Below are 8254 nucleotides of genomic sequence, written 5' to 3' on the forward strand. Positions count from 1 at the left end.
TGCAGTAGCTTCTGGTACTCCATGAGCTTAAAATTTTTTTCAAAGCTTTGACTTCTTAGAAAGAGAAAACGTACGTTTAGTTATGTGATTTTGGAAACTGTGGTTGACGTGGGCCCTTAAATTACCTCCATGCCTTTTAATACCTTCTTGACTCAAATAAAAGGAAATCAAATTGAAAAAAAAAATAATCACAGACATGTTTTGAGGCCTGATTTTCCTATTGTCTGAGTACAGAACATTAGTCCAGAACCTCTCACACTGTTTGGTTTTTAAAAGAGAATACTGTTACTTCTTTAGTATTAAGATGTTCCCTATCTTGAGAGGATTTTTTCATTTGTGAGGGGTACGTGCATCTGTTTCCAGTCCTTGCTCTCCTCAAACATGCCTGCTGTAAGACCATGCCCCAAAGCTACGCTTTAATAAAGTTGTTTTCTTTTTAATAATAAAAAAAGTGTATTTTTTAACTTCTGTGTTACAATCTGTTCCTCAATTTAATTTTCAAATGAAGACCTACACAGCTAAAATAAGATTAAGGTACAATGTGCAGTGGATTTAGAAGATGGCATGAAACTCATTGAAATATGTACAAGTTGACATTTTCATTCAACCATGTTAATGTAAAGATTTCTAAATGGATCTCCTGCTTAAAACATCCTCTTTAAAATAGTAAGAAATAAATAGCAATTATCTCATGCCTATAGTTCTCTAAGAACTTTGTTTAAATGGCCATGGCTCCATCTCCACTGGACGAAGGTATTCAGTTGTCACCATATCAAGTTTTAACCAGTCCTGCTTTTACAGAGTTGTCCCATTCTGTCCATCTCATTCCTGACTGAGTTCCTCAAAAAGGTGAGTAGGTTCTGGTTAATAAAGTTCACGGTTGTGTGAAAGACATCATGGAGCGAGACTGGTGTGTGACTGACCACCTTTCTGGGCAACAGCACGGGTCAACATAAGTTCCGTCTTCTCTTTCTCCGTGTCTTTAGGACAAGCCTGCATGACCTGCTCCAACACAGCAGTGAGGTACTTCCTTCTGCCCTCCTGCCACAGGTTTACCTGCATAAACCACATTGCCAGGTTATACACTCATCTTGAGTGGATGCTGTGATCCATGCAGTCCCTTATTTGGTCCCTTATTTGGGACCTGCCTGGCAAGATCCTGGATGTGTTCCTCTCAGGATCTGTCTCCCCACTTTTTAGGAAGTGGCCGCCCCACTTACCATTTGTCTGTCGCTCATCCTTGTGGTCCTCCTGCAGATGAGCCGGCACGGGCTCTTCACGGCCCAAGGCCTCCAACTCTTCGTGGAGATTCTAGTTGGAGCGGTTTCAGAGGAAGCCGAACACCAGCAAGTTTGTGATGTGTGCATCCTGGCGGTCTGAACCAGTTCTGGCCTTAGAATCCATGGCACAGGCAGCCTTACAGGGCTCTGACTTTCTCCTGGCTTTGCAGGTGTCCCAAGTCAGCAGACCTCCTGAGGGGATAAAATTTTAAAAGGCTCCTATGTCTGTAATTTATTAGATGTTATCCTTTTGCTGCTTGTTCCAGCTGTTAAGTTTCTTGGGCATTCCAGACTCAACTCCCCACCCACCAGCCATGGCAGGAGACAGAGTGGGGCAGTTGGGGGTGTGGTGCTGGGTTCCAGGTGAAATGAGCTGGAGACAAAGCCCCCAAGGCACTAAGAATATAAATTTATTAAACTCAACAGTTAAAAATACAAAAAGGTTACTTTATTAGATAAAATACAACCTAATTATTTACAACTGAAACTCAGCATATATAGGACATAAGACCACAGAAAGTTTGAATGTGAACTAACAAAAAAAATGGAGTTCATATCACAACTTAAAATGTGTTAGGAAAAAATATACATAATTATAAAAAGCGATGAGCAAATCCACAATTATAATAAAATATAGTTTAACACAACTCTCATAATGGGGAAATAGATCAATGGGGAAAAGTTTGAAGAATAAAGATTTGAACAATCTGATTACAAATTAATAATGGGCACATTTAACTCTGCAGTCAACAATTAGAAAATACGGTTTTCAAGCATTTGCAGGAAAGACAGTGATACAAAAGGAAAACTAATCGCATTTCAAAAGAACAATGTTTTGTCAAGTTTACCACTAGCTAGAAATTGATATCCAAAAGATAAACAAACAACAATATAATAAATTAAAATTTTAAAAGCATATTTCTGAATAAGTGTAATGAAATAATAGAAATCAGATAATACTTAACATCAAATGTAGTAAAAAGTACTATAATTATACCTTTAAAATGTTAATGTAAAATAAGCTGTATAAATATAAAAACAAAAAGCTGTATAAGTATAAGCTTTATAAATACAAAATAAGAAATTAATAACAGAAAACAAATATGTAACAGAGAAGATCCTAAAATGCAAATATTAGTTTTTTTTAAAAGCAAAACTAGTGAACTAGACAAACCACTCACAAGACTGATCAAGGTAAACAAAATAAGTTCCAAATAAGCAATATTAAGAATTAAAAAGAGGGGGGCGCCTGGGTGGCTCAGTGGGTTAAGCCGCTGCCTTTGGCTCAGGTCATGATCTCAGGGTCCTGGGATCAAGTCCCGCATCGGGCTCTCTGCTCAGCAGGGAGCCTGCTTCCCTTCCTCTCTCTCTGCCTGCCTCTCTGCCTACTTGTGATCTCTCTCTGTCAAATAAATAAATAAAATCTTAAAAAAAAAAAAAGAATTAAAAAGAGGAAGGGATGCCTGGGACCCTTGATCTCAGGGTTATGAGATCAAACCCTGTGCATGGTGCAGAGCTTACTTAAAAGTAATAATCAAAAAGTTTTTAAAAGAATAAAAAAGGGGAACATAGCAGTGATTTTTTAAAAGATACATAAAAAGAATACATTTTGAATACTTAAACTTGAAAATTTAGAGAAAACAGTCAATAAACAATAAAATATATAGTTTACCAAAATTAACTCAGTATGAAATAGAAAACATTACTTAACTATAAAGCTTAATAAGATTGAATCAATCCCTCAAGAGGGGGAAGGAAGGAAGGAAGGAAGGAAGGAACAGAGAGGGAGAAAGGAAGGGAGGGAAGTGGGAGAAAGAGTAAAAAAAACCACCAGGCATAGATGGGGAAAGAAATAATACCTCACAAATAAGTTGTTCCAGGGATTTAAAAGAGAGCAAATGCTTTCTAATCAATGTGTGAAGCAGTATAAATTTATGCTGTAAAATTTCATAATTGTAGTAATATAATCCATAACCTATATATTTTAGCTAGGATCATGGCCAACTTGCTGGAGATTATATATCCCATCATTGCTTAAAGCTAGATATGGCCATGAAAAGAAAAGAAAAGGATTATCTCACTAGGTTCAGAAAAAAACTACTTGACTAAAGTTATACATTCAACATTAAAATTAAAAATACATACAAAAAACCTTTCAGCAATCAAGGAACAAAGCAAATGTTCTTAGACTAAGTGTGTCTATCAAAAAGTCTACAGAAACAACATAATGGATATTAAAATGTTAGAAATATTGCATTAAGAGTTTGAATAAAACAAGATCCAAATATCACAGTGTATATTAAATATCACAGTAAGGATTCAATCAGTGCAGTAAGATAAGAAAAACAAGCCGCAGTTTAAAGATTAGAATAGCAAATATCCTCATGTATTGACAATATAATTATTTACTTAGAAACCAAGAGAAGCTACACATTTTTTGATTTAATAGGACAGTTAGGTAAAGGTTTTAGATAGAAGATGAATAGCGCAAATCATTATATGTTAAAGATAAGTCAATACATAAAAATCAGTAATAAAGTTAGATAATGTGTTTTGAAATAAATAAATCTTCTTGATTTCACGTATGAGTGTGTAAGACAAAATAATTCCAATAACACTTATGACTTTGTGTGTGTTGGGGGGGGACATATTCTAAAATTTATATAAAAGAGTAATAGACCAAGAATAATCAAAACGTTCTTTAAGAAAAAGAACTGGTGGGTGTGGTAGGTGGATAAACTTACCTTATAAGATGTCATGTGTTATTAAAAAATTATAATAATAATGAAGACAGTAAGTATTGATGTAAAGATAAACCAACACACAAATGGAACAGAATAGAAGCCACCATAAAAAATATCTGTATGGGGAATCTGGGTGGCTCAGTCAGTTAAGCATCTGCCTTCAGCTCAGGTCATGATTTCAGGGTCCTGGGATTGAGTCCTACATCTAGCTCCTTGCTCAGTAGGGAGCTTGCTTCTCCCTCTGCCTGCCACTTCCCCTGCTTGTGCTCTCTTTCTCTCTCTCTCTGACAAACAAATAAATAAAATCTTTAAAAATATATCTGTGTGTAGGAAGGTGTCATTTGTGATGTGAGATATAATCAAACATCAATGGGAAAAGTTGGGACTCATTTTTCAAAACAATGCTAGAATGGTATATTAAAAAATATAAGTAGACTCCTATTTCACATCATATACACAATTACATTATCAGGAAAAATAAGAACCTTAAACATTTAGAAAAAACATATAATAGCTTTTTAACTTCAATAGTTAAAGAATACAAACAAAAAATTGGGATGCCTGGGTGGCTCAGTGGGTTAAAGCCTCTGCCTTCGGCTCAGGTTGTGATCCCGGGGTCCTGGGATCAAGCCCCGCATTGGGCTCTCTGCTCAGCAGAGAGCCTGCTTCCCTCTCTTTCTCTGCCTACTTGTGATCTCTGTCTGTCAAGTAAACAAATAAAATCTTTAAAAAAAAAAGAACACAAACAAAAAAGTATAAACCATAAATGAAACTCTACTGACAGTTTAAGCCGTATTTAAATAAAAATTTAAGTGGTCCAAAAGACAACAAAAACAATAACAAACACAGTAAAGAAAAAAAATCATAGAAGTGGGCAGCTATTTGTAAAATATATTATCATGACAATTAAATATCAGTAGCATGTGACAAACATATACAAGTCAAAAGAGAAAATGGGATTGTCAATACAAGTAAAAAATGCTCAGTCTCACAAGTATCATGGAAACATAGAGGAAAGCCACAAAGAAAATCAATACTGCATACAGTAAACTGGCAAAAGAAAAACTTTTAAGTTAATTAGAATGTGAACAAACTGAAAACTTTAGATGCTGATGGTGAGAGTGCAAATGAGCACAATCCCATTTGAAAATCAAGTTGCTGAAAACTTATTAAAGTTGAAGAGTTCCGTATGCTTCGGACAAGCCATTCCACTCTAGGTCTGTGCCCTGGAGAAAGACTCGAAAATTTTCTCCTACAGATGTGTACAAGAATGTTCAAAGCAGCAGTATTTGAAATCTCAGGAATTTAGAAATAACTTAAATGTCTATTGGCAGGAGAATAGATGGTAAATTCCAGTATATGTATACACTGGGGCATTCTACAGCTCTGGAAGTGAATTACACAGAGCTATATGAGTCATAATGATACAATTTCTTTTTTTTTTTTTTAAAGATTTTATTTATTTATTTGACAGACAGGATCACAAGTAGGCAGAGAGGCAGGCAGATAGAGAGAAGGAAGCAGGCTCCCCACCGAGCAGAGAGCCCGATGCGGGGCTCGATCCCAGGACCCTGGGATCATGACCTGAGCTGAAGGCAGAGGCTTTAACCCACTGAGCCACCCAGGCGTCCCAATGATACAATTTCTAAAAAAAATTAAAACAAAAGATGACACCATATATTGCTTTAATTTAATTGGTATACATAAAGCATATTCATAAACATACATAAAGTATAAAGGAGCAAATGAAATTTGTAAACACATTCAAATTCAAAATGATGATTAACTCTAGTTGGGAGGGTAGAGAATATGATCCAAGAAGATTAGGGAAAGTTGCTCTGATAGAAATTTTTTTTCAGATTTTATTTTATTTTTATTTTTATTGACATGTAATGTATTATTTGCTTCAGGGGGACAGGTCTGAGATTCATCGTCAGGCTTACACAGTTCACAGCACTTACCATAGCATATACCCTCCCCAATGTCCATTTTGTAAGCTGCATTATGGGTATATTGCCATTTTGCATACAGTTCTCTCTCTCCCTTTCTATTTGCTTTTTGAAATCAAGATAAATATACTAAGACAACTGGACTTTATAAGAGAATCAGTTCGAAACAAAAAACACTGCAGTTACATTTTCCATGAATTGACAATACTGGATACACCAATTTTGAGATTGGATCACAACCACAGTGAGGTCATTTCTTTGAAGGATCTAATCTTTCTGATTCTCATAAATTTTCTCCGACTCAAGAACATGTAAATAATAACACTATAAAGGTACTCGAAGGCACAAAGAACATGTCATCATGCTGGGAATTCATCTGCCTTTCTGATTAATATTAGATGTGAGCAATTTCAGACTACTGATTAGATTTATCAATAATTAATGCAATGTTATTGTGGATGATTAAGGTTATTTCTTTTAATGGGATTCTCAAATCACTTTTAACACCCTGATATAAATTCTTCATGACATATAGCCCTGCATACACTTTAGCAAGCCTACCAGACAAGTTTTATAATAGTGATTCAACCCATCTCAGCGCACCTATGAGGAAGAATTCTTTCATGCTTGTCTAATAAACGCTTATAATAAATGCTGAAAATCTTTAGGGGTAGCAAGATTGCTCTCTGTATGTACTCTTAGCAACTTTCTTTTACCATTCTGTGATTTATTTTAACTTATTTCATATTTAGATATGTTCATTCTCTAACTTTACTCATGTATGAGAAAATAAAATTGAAATAACAGCTTCAAAGTCTATTTGGTATGTCAATACTGTAATATATCAACTGTTAGTGAGCTTCACTTGGATACTTTAAAAATTTCTTTAAAAACAAAATGTTTATCTTCATAAGAAAAACAGGCTATGCCATTATATCAGGATGTGAATTTTTTCTCCCTTCTGTAATGTTCGGTGTCCCAGAATAGTTACTTTAACTTAAGAAAATTACTGTGTTTATACTCTAAGATTTATCCTCAAAACATAAAAGTTAGGGGCACCCGGGTGGTGGTCAAGTGGGTCAAGCCTCTGCCTTCGGCTCAGGTCATAATCTCAGGGTCCTGGGATCAAGTCCTGTATCAGGCTCTCTGCTCAGCAGGCAGCCTGCTTCCTCCTCTCTCTCTGCCTGCTTCTCTGCCTACTCATGGTCTCTCTCTCTCTCTCTCTCTCTGTCAAATAAATACATAAAATCTTTTAAAAAAAACATAAAAGTTAAGGAGATCGGAAGACAATCTATTGATAGTTTTTGAACCAAAGAATATAGCCATTGAAGAAAAAGGGTGGTGTCATAATTTTAGAAGATCTAAGAAACATTTGCTTAGGAATCAAAGTAGGCAAACCACCAAAGAGGAAAAATATTGACTCATAAAAATAAACAAAACTGTGAAATCTCCCCAGTAATCAAATAAATGCAAAACATAGATCACCAATGAGATATCACTTTCCTTTGTAAAATTGTCAAAGATTGTTTAAAAATAATAATAATCTAAGATCTGACACACAGAATCATTAAAATTTCAAATATTTGAAGAAATGGACATTCCTATAACCAAATAACAATAACGTAAATCAGTATCTTTCTAAAGACCACAAAATGTTGCAGGAGGCAAGGTAGTGGAAGATTAAGGGACCTCATTTCATTTGGTCCCTTGAATTTAGCTAGATAACTATTAAACCATTCTGAACACCCATGAATTCAGCCTGACATGTAAGAAAAAAAATATCTGGAATCCCACAAGTAGAAAATTGACTGCTTTTTGCAAGGTAGGAGGTGCAAAGAAGTGAATCTGAGGGGGAGATATTGGAAGATAAATGGATGGGGGAGGGAAACTCCATGAGCTGGTTCCAGAGTGATATAGCCCCAGAGGGCAGAATCAGAACCCTTAGAAATCTGCTCCAGTGAGAGACATCCCTGTCTTGGGGATCAGGGGATGAAACAGGCAGAATTCTAGGTAGGTCAGTGTCATCTCAGGATCCCAGGAGTCACAGAACAAACAGGGGGGTCTGAGCCAGTAGAGTTCCCTAGCAGTGGATCAGGGAAACTGGTTATAGTCACTGAGCCCAGAAAAGGGATCTCAGCTCAGGTCACCATAAACCATGAGCTGGCCCAATCTAGAGACCAGTCTCTGGTTGGTATCCTACAATGGACTGAAACATATCTGCCATCCCCCCGAAGGGGCAGAGCAAGTACACTCACAATCCCGAGAATGCTGTCAGCACCAG

The 8254-nt window shown here is 36.1% G+C and overlaps 1 pseudogene; it reads right to left on the minus strand.

Annotated features, from left to right (window-relative positions):
- Positions 1-779: 779 nt before the first annotated feature.
- Positions 780-1404, minus strand: LOC111146482 (annotated as a pseudogene).
- Positions 1405-8254: the final 6850 nt, after the last annotated feature.

Source organism: Enhydra lutris, unplaced genomic scaffold, assembly GCF_002288905.1.
Source record: "Enhydra lutris kenyoni isolate GAN:26980312 unplaced genomic scaffold, ASM228890v2 scaffoldscaffold14, whole genome shotgun sequence".
Classification (NCBI taxonomy): domain Eukaryota; kingdom Metazoa; phylum Chordata; class Mammalia; order Carnivora; family Mustelidae; genus Enhydra; species Enhydra lutris.